This window comes from Triturus cristatus, chromosome 10, assembly GCF_964204655.1.
Source record: "Triturus cristatus chromosome 10, aTriCri1.1, whole genome shotgun sequence".
Taxonomy (NCBI): Eukaryota; Metazoa; Chordata; class Amphibia; order Caudata; family Salamandridae; genus Triturus; species Triturus cristatus.
In genome coordinates this window covers 1,203,423,549-1,203,434,616 of record NC_140593.1, presented here as the reverse complement: position 1 = coordinate 1,203,434,616, position 11,068 = coordinate 1,203,423,549, and positions in this window count along the sequence as shown.

The following is an 11,068-nucleotide window of genomic DNA, read 5'->3' as shown; positions in this document are numbered from 1 at the left end:
GTACACAAAATCTTCGAAGTGGTTGGTAACAAGGTGGGTCATAAGTAAGACAAGAAAAAGATGAATGTCGAGGGCGGAGAGTGTTCCTTTATGGGGCGCCTGGCAATCAACGATCTGACTCACGAAGCAGCACAGAATGGTTCTGTAACTGTTGAGGGTATCCTGCGAGTTGGTCTCTCTGCTGGTCGCAGACAATACACATCCCCTCCAATAATATTTTCTCTGTGTGAGGGGGCTGGTGCCACTGGGAATACACAAGTCCGGGGGTACATGTTCAAACAGGGCCCTGGGAACACATTGCCGCCCCCACACCCGGTGGCGCCCTGCTGCCCACTTCAAGTTAACAAACAGGCAGGGGCGGTCCGTCCAAGGGCTGTCTTATATATGGCACTAAAGAGCGACCCCCGTCTCTTTAATAGCGCTACAAGGTGGCTGAACAGGGGCCAAGGCTACTTTTTAAGAGTACTTTCACACAGTTTTGTTTAATCACCCCGCATCAAACCCACTTTCATAGTTTATTACTTTATTCTTTATCATTTTTTGGCATTAGGTCTAAATTTAAAAGTTTCGGGCTCTTGAGGGAATCGCCGACAGAGCTATAACCGAAGCTGCCACCAGCGTGCAACTGTGCCTTTGTTTTGGCACAAGGACAGAGTACCCGCAGGGCAAACTGGAATATTTAGTCTTTAAACATTAGTGCTCTGCTGCACCCTTTTGCCCTCCCACGCCTCTTTAAAAGACTTATTCCTGTGAAGTCTATCTTCAGGCCTCTGGAATGGTAAAATGACCATTGATAATTTTTCTTTCCGCTTCGCTGTAGACGTGGCCCCTGCTCGCATAGCTTCAGTGGTATCCGCAGCCCTTTGAATGCCACACAAGATGCTATCTGGTAACGCTATTCGCAAGGAATTCCCCTCGACGTTGACTGCCTACTAAAGCACATATTCCCATCGAGAGAGTCTCTGTTAGCTGCCTAAAATGCTGTGCGCGTGTTGTACTGCGCGGAATTGACATGGTGTGGAAGAGGATTTCGTAGGAAGTAGTTTATGGGTCTGCTGTATAGGCCCACACTGCTGTAATTATCAAAAAGGGAAATTGCTACAATTCATTTTTAGTTTTTGGCTTTGTCAATGCTTGTTTAACTTATACTACAAAGCACCTTGGCGTGTGTAATCTTCGTAGCATAACTCACCCAAGCTATTTATATCCAAAAAAGTTAAATCAATGAAAACATTATGCGATTAATAATTGAGGACGCACAATTTTTGTTTTTAGATTTTAAAAAAATGAATATTTAGCACGGGCTCATGAGCTGGCAATCCAAATAGACTTTATCTGTTAAGCTGGAGACTGTCCTAGTTAAATTTAAGGATCTGCATATTATCTCTTCAGGTGCGACTCTTCTGCTCGTAACCACTCCTGAAGGGGTACTTCCGGACCGAGTACTCCTGTATCTGGCGTGTTACTAGGCCTTCCCTACGGACAGGATGTATAAATGCTCTGGCCATGGAGTGCTGTAGTGTTGGTTTCTAGGCCTGGGTCCGAGACCCCAGTGCATAATTTGTATAGCCCCATGTTAATAGAAAGGGTTTGCTGGGGGAGGGGTGGGGGCCTGTAACTCTGCCTAGTGGAAGGGCACATAAGTAAAGACATTTACAGCAATGCAAGAACAAAAAACATTTGCAATGCAATAGGTCTCGCATTTGCGAAAATGAACTATTGGCATTGTAAATGACGATGCCTTTTATTTATGTGCTTTGCACACCTGCAAGAGGTGCGTAAACACACACTTTTTACATATAGTCGTTGCTTAGGAGAAGCAATGCTGCCAGTAACTGCACCTCTTTTACTGCCAGCCTTGCTTCTCATAAGCAAGGACTATAAGTTTAAAGTGCGTGTTTACACACCGCCTCCAGGTTTTGAAAACACAGAAATAAGTCATTGTCATTTACAATGCCAATAACTCAAACTCCTGCGAATGTGAGATCTATTGCATTGCAAATGCTTGTTTTCCCATTCTTTATCCCGGCGCCTGTCGGTCACCTATTTACCAGTGCGTTCTTGCGGATGATGCACCGATTCCTTAGCTCTGGGCTGACTCCATCAAAACACAGTCATGTTTCATGGGAGGAGTCAGAACACATAGTGCATACACCCATGCAGTGGGATGGTCCCACACCTTCAGCTACTAATTATGAGAGAGACAACACTTGGCAAGTTTGTGGTATTCAACTATGGGATCTAGCTTCATTCTACAGAGTCATACTTTCCTTGTCAAAGTCCTTGCTTTCTCCTCATCCTCTCCGGGCAGCTCTGCTTTTGAGCCCAAGGAGGTCAACTTGGGTAGACATTACAGAGTGAAAACTATTACGGTGGCAGCAGTGGAGTAGGTATAGCGTTGATTATCCACACTTATTGGTATTTGTCAAATTGTAAACTCGAAGGTTCCTCAAGAAGAAAATCTTTTTTTATTTATTTGTATCTGGTAGAGACTTCTAACTGCAGATTCCTCACCTTAGAATATTCCCCGGGTATTAGGCTGCAGCTGGAAAATCTTGAGCAGTACCTCTGGGCACCGGTAGGTGGCGTTGATCAGCTCCGTATCATCTGCATCAGAAGTGCTGTGTGTGGTACCTATATAGGCGCTACCCCCCTGCTCTGACACCATTTCCTTTTTAGGTCTCGCCTGAGACAGCGCTTTAGCGCTGCTCTGGCGAGACTTATAGTAAGCGAGTTTTGGAAGTGCAAACAGTGGCTTTTCAGGCCTCCAAATACAGTGCATGTGCGCCGTCCGGGCGCGCGCACCATTTGGAGGCCTGAAAGCACTTGTTTGCTTTCACTTTCGCGGCCCCTTTGATGTCCTCAGTGAGCCGCGCGGCCACTGAGGACATCAAAGTGCACACCATTTGCCACCCCCTTCCTGCTTGTTATTGTTTCCTTTGATCCCTATCTTTCCCTTTCTCAATCTCACCCTCTCCCTGCCTTTTACAACTGCGGCCGCACCACTGTGCCCGCCCCCACTCCCCCCTCCCACTCCCTCCTCGTCAACTTCAGTGCGCGCTTGTCTTCCATACCTGCCCTTCCATTCTCCACTTCCTATTTTCGGTTTTCTCCTCTCCCTCCCCATTGGCCTCGCAAGCTCCCCTTTACTTCCAAACCTCCCACATAACTTTCATTCCGCCCCTTTAGCCGGCCTGCCTAGCTTTAATTTCCAGTAGAGAATGCTCTAGCAACTGAGGAGCCTGCCGGGGGTCACTCACTCCACCTCCAGCCAGTGGGCCGCTCCCTCCCTCCAGCCTCCTCCCCCTTCGTCTCGCCGTGCTTCCACCCCCCCTCCCCCCCCTTTCTGAATGAAAGGAAATTCAAGGCGTGTACAAGTCTGCGATGACAAGCGAGTGTGAAACTTTGGTGGAGATTAATTTAAAAACTGAACGGAGATTGGGTGGGGGGAGGAGTGGGTTTATTTACTGAACTGACATGAAACCGAGGTCGGTTATGGGCGACTTGCTGTGTGTCACTAAAAGCGTCACGGCGCCTTGATTGTTGAACGAAACAGATGGGAGCCATAGAAATCCTGTCACCTCAAACTCGAATTAATCGGAGGCAACGGTTCGACCTAAAGGTGAAAAGATGACGTATGCCACACACAGGAGTCGTTCGCGATTTGTATTGTCAGACTGAGAAGGAGCGCGAAAGCGCAACGATTTCTCCTTCTCCTAAGCAGCCGGTGCTTCCTGAAGTTTCTTTATGCTGGTCTTGGCAAGGTGAACAGGCAACATGGACAGATTCCGCTCAGTAGGAATGCGCCATACTCTTTTGTTAAAAATGTATTTTCTTTTAATACACATCAGGCCTAAGCAGTAGTTGTTTGTATGGGGGTCCGTAAAAACTGATGACAGGCCTGGTGCTGCTAGACGATCCTCATGCTCTGCCTTGCACCCTTCTCCCCTTCCACCTTGCACCCTTCTCCCCCTCCGCCTTGCACCCTTCTCCACCTCAGCCTTGCACCCTTCTCCCCTTCTCCCCTTCCACCTTGCGCCCTTCTCCTCCTTTGCCTTGCACCCTTCTCCCCCGCTGCCTTGCACCCTTCTCCCCCTCTGCCTTGCACCCTTCTCCCCCTCTGCCTTGCCCCCTTCTCCCCCTCCGCCTTGCCCCCTTCTCCCCCTCCGCCTTGCACCCTTCTCCACCTTCAACCCACATCCCCCTTTGCCTTGCACCCTTCTCTGCCTTGCACCCTTCTCCCCCTCCCCCTTGCACACTTATCCCCCTCCGCCTTGCACCCTTTTCTACCTTGCACCATTCTCCCCTCTGCCTTGCACCATTCTCCCCTCTGCCTTGCACCCTTCTCCCCTCTGCCTTGCACCCTTCTCCCCTCTGCCTTGCATCCTTCTCCCCTCTGCTTTGCATCCTTCTCCCCTCTGCCGTGCACCCTTCTCCCCTCTGCCGTGCACCCTTCTCCCCTCTGCCTTGCGCCCTTCTCCCCCTCCCCCTTGCACCCTTCTCCCCCTCCCCCTTGCACCCTTCTCCCCCTCCGACTTGCACCCTTCTCCCCCTCCGACTTGCACCCTTCTCCCCTCTGCCTTGCATCCTTCTCCCCACTGCCTTGCACCCTTCTTACCTTCTTCCTTGCACCCTTTTCGCCCTCCCCCTTGCACCCTTCTCTCCCTTCCCAGTGCACCCTTCTCGCCCTCCCCAGTGCACCCTTCTCCCCCTCCCCCTTGCACCCTTCTCCCCCTCCCCCTTGCACCCTTCTCCCCCTCCCCCTTGCACCCTTCTCCCCCTCCGCCTTGCACCCTTTTCTACCTTGCACCCTTCTCCCCTTTGCCTTGCACCCTTCTCCCCTTTGCCTTGCACCCTTCTCCCCTCCACCTTGCACCCTTCTCCCCTCCGCCTTGCATCCAAGCATTGGCATAGCCAATAGGTCTCGCCTTTGGGACTTTATAAGTGTTTAGTCATGCAACAGTTGATGTTGTTGCACCAAAGATATTGTGCTGCATAACTAAATACTTATAAGGTCCCAAAAGCGAGACCTATTGGCTATGCCAATGCTTGTTTTCCACGCCAACAGCGTGGATCCGGAAAGCTACATCCGCCATTTTTTTCAACTATTTGTCAACTCTTTTAAAGCAATTTTGCTCCAAGTGTGCTAGGGAATATGCCCCCTAACAAACCTAAGTGTTTTAAGCCTTGTGGTTAATGCCACAGACAGCTGTCAGTTTCTGATCCTCACTTGCTTTGTCTGTGGTGTCTGGTGTCAGACCACGACTCCAGGGCCTGTGTCGACACGGACAGTCCATAATTTCGGCCGTCTGTCCGTTGTCCGTGAAGGATTTTTTAACAGACGCCATGTGTCCGTAATTTTAACCGGCACCGGTCGCACCACCCTAAAGCCGGCACAGCTTCCACCCACCTCCCTGCTGGACTCCGATGCTGCTGAGGTGGGTGTAACAGACTCCGATGCAGCACCAAAGCTCAGATCCCCAGCAGCATCGGAGAGGCACAGCGGGACGGCAACCCTCACACCTTCCGCCCTTGAGCTGTTAAGAGGGGCTTGAAGGTGACTGAGAGGGAGGGGCTGCAGCTTCAGGAGCAGGGGCATCTATTCAGATGCAAACAGCCCTGATTGCGTCATGTCTCTGTAATTTAGAGGGGCCTCACACATTCCCTTTCTGCCCAGGGCGCCAAGAATGGTAGAACCGGCCCTGATTACACCGAGGCAGGTGGTTTTCTTCAGAGCTTAATTACTGTTACTAAATTGTAAACAAACCTCAGTTCTTCAAACATGCAGTCTATAATGTAATAAAATAAAGAAATGGCACTGTCGCACCCACACTGATTAACAAAGTATGGAGGACAATCAGTTACATCAGTTCTCTTGGAGTATATCATTTAAGTACTGTACATCACAGTGGGGGGTGGCAAAACTAACATTTTGGAAAGAGAGCCTGTCCTCTTGTTGCCTTGTCCAGGAGGGGGTGAGGAGCCCTACCCCACCCTGGAAGAGACCAAGATGATACTAGAATACTGCATGCCCACCCCTGTGCCCACCCTGGTGGATCCTGTTCCCCCTCCTGTGATGGCTCCTGCCCACCTCCAGTGATGGCTCCTGTCCCCCCATGTGGTGGCTCCTGCCCCCCCCCCCTGTGGTGGATCCTGTCTCCTCCCTGGGTGGCTTCTGTCCCATTCCTGGAATGGCTCCTGCAGAAAGGGTGAAGTTCTTGATGGGCCTCTTCTCAAAAAGGCTCAGCTCAAAATTAATATGAAAAGGTGGGCAAGTGAGTAAGTGAAGGGATGGCTGGATGAATCAGTGAAAGGGTGAATGGACGAATGAAAGATTGAATAGATGGATAATGAGAGAGGATGGATGGATTGATGAGTGAGTGGAAGGATAGATGAGAGAAAAGGTAAATAGCTGGATGTATGGGTGGAAGGGTCGCTGGATGGGTAAAAGGGTGGATGGATGAGTGAAAGGATGGATGTGTGAAAAGGTGGATGATGAGTGAGTGAGTGGGTGGACGGATGAGTGAAATGATGGATGGATTGATCAATTGATAAGTGCAAGGGTGAATGGATGGACGGATGAGTGAAAGGGTGGATGTAAGGATGGATGAGTGAGTGAAAGGGATGGTAGGTGGACAAAAGGATGAATAGATGAGTGAAGGAGTGAAAGGATAAATGGATGAGAGAAAGGATGGATGAGTGATAGGGTCAATGGATGGACTCATGAGTGGATGAGTAGATGGATGGATGGGTGGGTGGATGGAAGGAAGGATGGCTAAGTGAAAGGGTCAATGGAGAGAGAAAGGGAGGATGGATGGATGACTGAAAGGGTGGATGGGTGGAAGGATGAGTGACTGGGTGGATGGATGAGTAAGTGAAAGGATGGGTGAAAGGGTAAATGGCTGGATGGATGAGTGAATGGATGGATAGGGTGAAAGGGTGGATGGATGGATAATGGATGGATGAGTGAAAGGATGGATGAGTGAAAAGATAGATGGAAGGATACATGATGGATATGTTTGCAAATGGTTGAATGTGTTTGGATATGGCAGGGCTTACTTATATACTATTGCGCGACCTCCTCCGATGTGTCTGTAAAACTTACCTATTGTCCTGAAGTTTTGTCCTGAATTTTGACCTCCTATCCTGAATTTGTGTCCTGAATTTTGACCCTTTGTCCTGAATTTTTACACTCACCGTCCTGAATTTGCACCAATGCCAGTTGGTCACCCTAGTCGACTGTCAGCTGGTGCACCCAAAGGCAATCTGATAGCAAGTAATGATGCTCCTAGTGGTGTGGCAAAAGAAAGCACTGCGTCGCTCCCGATCCCAAGGAAGATTTAAGGTCTAGTCACGGAGTTGGTCTTGTGATCAGTCGTCTTCGAAATCCAAGTCGTTATCGAAGTAGGGTAAGTCAAAGACACAAAAGAAGAAGTCCAAGTGTACTATGCCTTTCCCCCCTGATGTCGTACTTCTAGACCCCACTATCGCATTCCTCTTACGGAGCCACAGGTTAGGGTCCGCGCCACGCCTCCCAACTTCCCCAGAGTCTGAATAACCCCTGCCCAACTTAAGAGGTTTATGTGGCCATGAACTCAATCTTAGGGCCCCTGGCTCCCTCTGGCATGCCTTCGAGCCCCAAGAAGCCGAGAGGTGCCCTAGCTGGGCTACTGCAGCAAGCTGCTCTCAACACCAGCTGGGCCCCCTGGATCTGCCTCCGGATCCGGACCGACTTCGGCACTAAGGATGACGCGTATATCAGAGCGTGCCCTCCCGATGCCACAACAGACATCGCTGCCTACACCCAACGATGCTGACCCCATTGTCCTGTCTGACTCCGAGAGGGCACCGGCCTCTGCGCCACTTGATGTTGACCCCAGTTCCATCCAGACCTTGTCAACCGTTCGGTTCAGACACCCTCCCCTTGGCCTGTGATAGGCCTTGTGTGAAATTGGGCTTTGGGGGTGAGGGGATGACGACTCCTACCAGTCCTTTGACCCCTTGATGAGATTGTCTAGCCTTACCAAGACGACAACTAATACAAGGAGCAGGGAGATGTCAGTGGACTGGACACGTCCTCAGATGCTGGCCTGGTCTCTCTCTGGGACTTGTCACGAAGGAAGGCGCATCCTTCACTATGCAGCTTCCCTCTATCCAGACTAAGAACAACGTCTTGACAGAGGTGCTTTGGCCAGGGCTATCCCTTTCAGAGCCCATGTTTTCCTTCAATGAAGCCCTCATGGACACTCTTGTGGGGACTTGGGCCAAGCCCTGCAGAGATGTTCCAGAGCACAGGATGATTGCTTGTCGCTATCGCCCACTCCTGGTAGCCCAGCTTTCCTCACCCAGCACCCAACACCAGAGAGCATGGTGGTGCAGGCCTTTACCACTATCCCAGTGTGTTCCCCACCACTCCTCAGGACATGGAATTAAAGAGGCTGGATACCTTCGGAAACGGAATCTTACACGTTTTAAGGAGAGTTGGGCTACTGCCAGATCTTTGGGCTCTTCCCTGGTGTTGCACCAGCTGCATTCCTCCTTTCGCCCTTTCTGTGGCCACGGTAGCGGTTCCTAGCTGCGCCCGCAGTACCAGCCATACCCTCAAGGTCACCTGGAATCTCAGTCTTTTTGTGGCCATGGACGCAGCTCCCAAAGAGTAAGTGGGAACCAAAGCCAGTGTGGTATCCAAGTGGGTGCTTCAAATTGCCCAGAGGGTTTACACCCTGCCCTTCATAGAAATCCCTCAACCATCCCCAGAATGGCTGACTGAAGGCCATCTCTTCTTGCTCCATCAAGAAGTGCAGGCTCTGCTGGGCAAAGGAGCCATCAAGAGCGTGCCAGCACCAGAAATAGGACGTGGTTGCTATTATAGACCTGCATCCCCCCACCCCCAATGCCTTCCTGAAGAAAGAGAAATTCAAGATGTTTGCCTTGGCTCAGGTCTTGTCTGCCCTGGACCCTGGAGACTGCATTGTAGCGTTGGACTTGCAGGACTCCTATTTTCACATCCCCATCCTGCAAACATACAGGCGTTACTTGCAGTTCACGGTAGGCCACACGCATTTCCAGTTCACCCTGCTCCCCTTTGACTTCACCATTGCCCCCTAGGTGTTCATGAAAGTGATGGCAGTGTTTGCAGCTCACCTTCAGAGGTTGGGGGTCCCTGTCTTTTCCTACCTTGACGACCGGCTGTTGAAGGCGGGCTCGCCCGAGGCATTTGTCAACCATCTCCAGACCTCGACAAACCTCCTGCAATCGTTGGAGTTCACTATAAACTTGCTGAAGTTACACCTGACAACTTCTCAGACACTCCCTTACATCAGAGCAGTTCTGTGTCTTCTCTCTGGAGTGGAGAGTCCAGGACATTTGGGCTATAAACCTGATGTTGCAACCTCCGTCATGGATTTCGGTGAGACTGATTCTGAGACTGCTGGGTCTGACACCCTCCTGCATCCTGCTGGTGACGCACGCCCAATGGCACACGTAGTAAGACCTGAAGTTCCAGTGGGTGCAGTATCCAGGGAATCTCTCTGACCTGGTCCAGATCTTGAAGGAGACTGCAAAGGATCTGCAGTGGTGGCTAACAAACCACAATTGCCCCGGTGATGACCCCTATCCCTTCCCCACCTGGAATTGACAATGGTGACTGTGAGAAGTTGGCCTGATATATGATGTCACTAGTTCTAGTGTACACCTTGTATCAGTCCAAACAACCCTTATGGTGATTGGTTGTAAAGTCAACCTTATAGACCAGCTATCCTAGTGGTAGCATGGACAAGAGCAGTCTTAGGCTAAACTCTGTATGGCATGTGAAGCCAGCTGTTATACCATTTGCAACCCCTTGAATACCAAATGAAAGGACACCACAACGGATATATTATAAAAATAGAATGTATTTATTCTAGTCAAAACACCCTCAGCACTCTTTATGAGATTCGAGGTAAGTACAACACAGTCTTATTTAAGCATACATAAGTCACACAGATAAGTAATACAGTTAGGCTCTAGGGGCCACGCAAACCATATACTAAGTAAGTGGTATAAGAACCACTGTCACGAACACAGGATAGGCCTAGGCCTAGGGAATCGCTGGGGCTACACTATCCTATCAGTTGCTAGGCAGTGGGAGGCCCACGGGATTCAGGTGCAGAGTGGAAACACTCACGCGTAATGCGTTAAAGTCGATAGAAATAGTAGTATTTAGAAATTAAGAGTTTTAGGACACTTCGGAAGGAGCTAGGAGTTAGAGACTTGGAAACTAGACACTTGGATAGTCAATACCCTTGTGAGCACCGGAGTACTCAAGTTACCTAGCCCACGGGCTGCGGGTGCATAGGTGTGAACTTGCGTCTGGTTTCGTCGTCGACTCCTATGGATGCCTGAAGAAAGTTGCTGACAGGCAGTCAGTGAAGAGTGTCCAGTGGATTCCAAGGATGGAATCAGGAAGGAGGGTACCTGCAAGCAGAGGGGACAGAGTCTAGGTCACCAGCCAGGAGCCGGGAAGGAACCAGGCGATGTCGTGAGGATGCAGGTGAAGAGGTGAAGCTTGTCGCAGCAGCCACGGGTACCAGGAGGCGTCGAGGACGACCAGAACTAGGAGGCGAGCTGTCCCACGAAGGCTTTTGCTGTCGGCGGCGGCGATGTCGAGTTAGGACCCAACAAGCCTTGGCAAGAGTAACCCACGCAGGATGGAGGACTTGCTTCTGTCGCAGACCAGGAAGGTCTGGGGTGCTTCCCTTTCACAGGGGAGCGGGTGCCAGTCTGGAGGAGCCGGACCAGCAAGGCAAAATTGAAGGTTCGTCGTCACAGAGGTCACTAGCCAACGGGCCAGCAACCGGACAACACGTCGAGCAACTCAGGTGCAGAAGGGCCCCACGCAGAACACGTGAAGTGTGGGGAGCTGATCTTCTTTGCAGATGGTGCTCGGGATTGGAGCTTCTCAATTCCCCAAGCACAGCCTCGAGGAAGCCTCAGAAGTCACGCTAGTCAGTTACTAGCCACTTTTCCCAAGTCGCCGGTCCCACGTCGCCTCCACGGGTCTTAGCTTTGCTGTAGATGTGGATCTGGT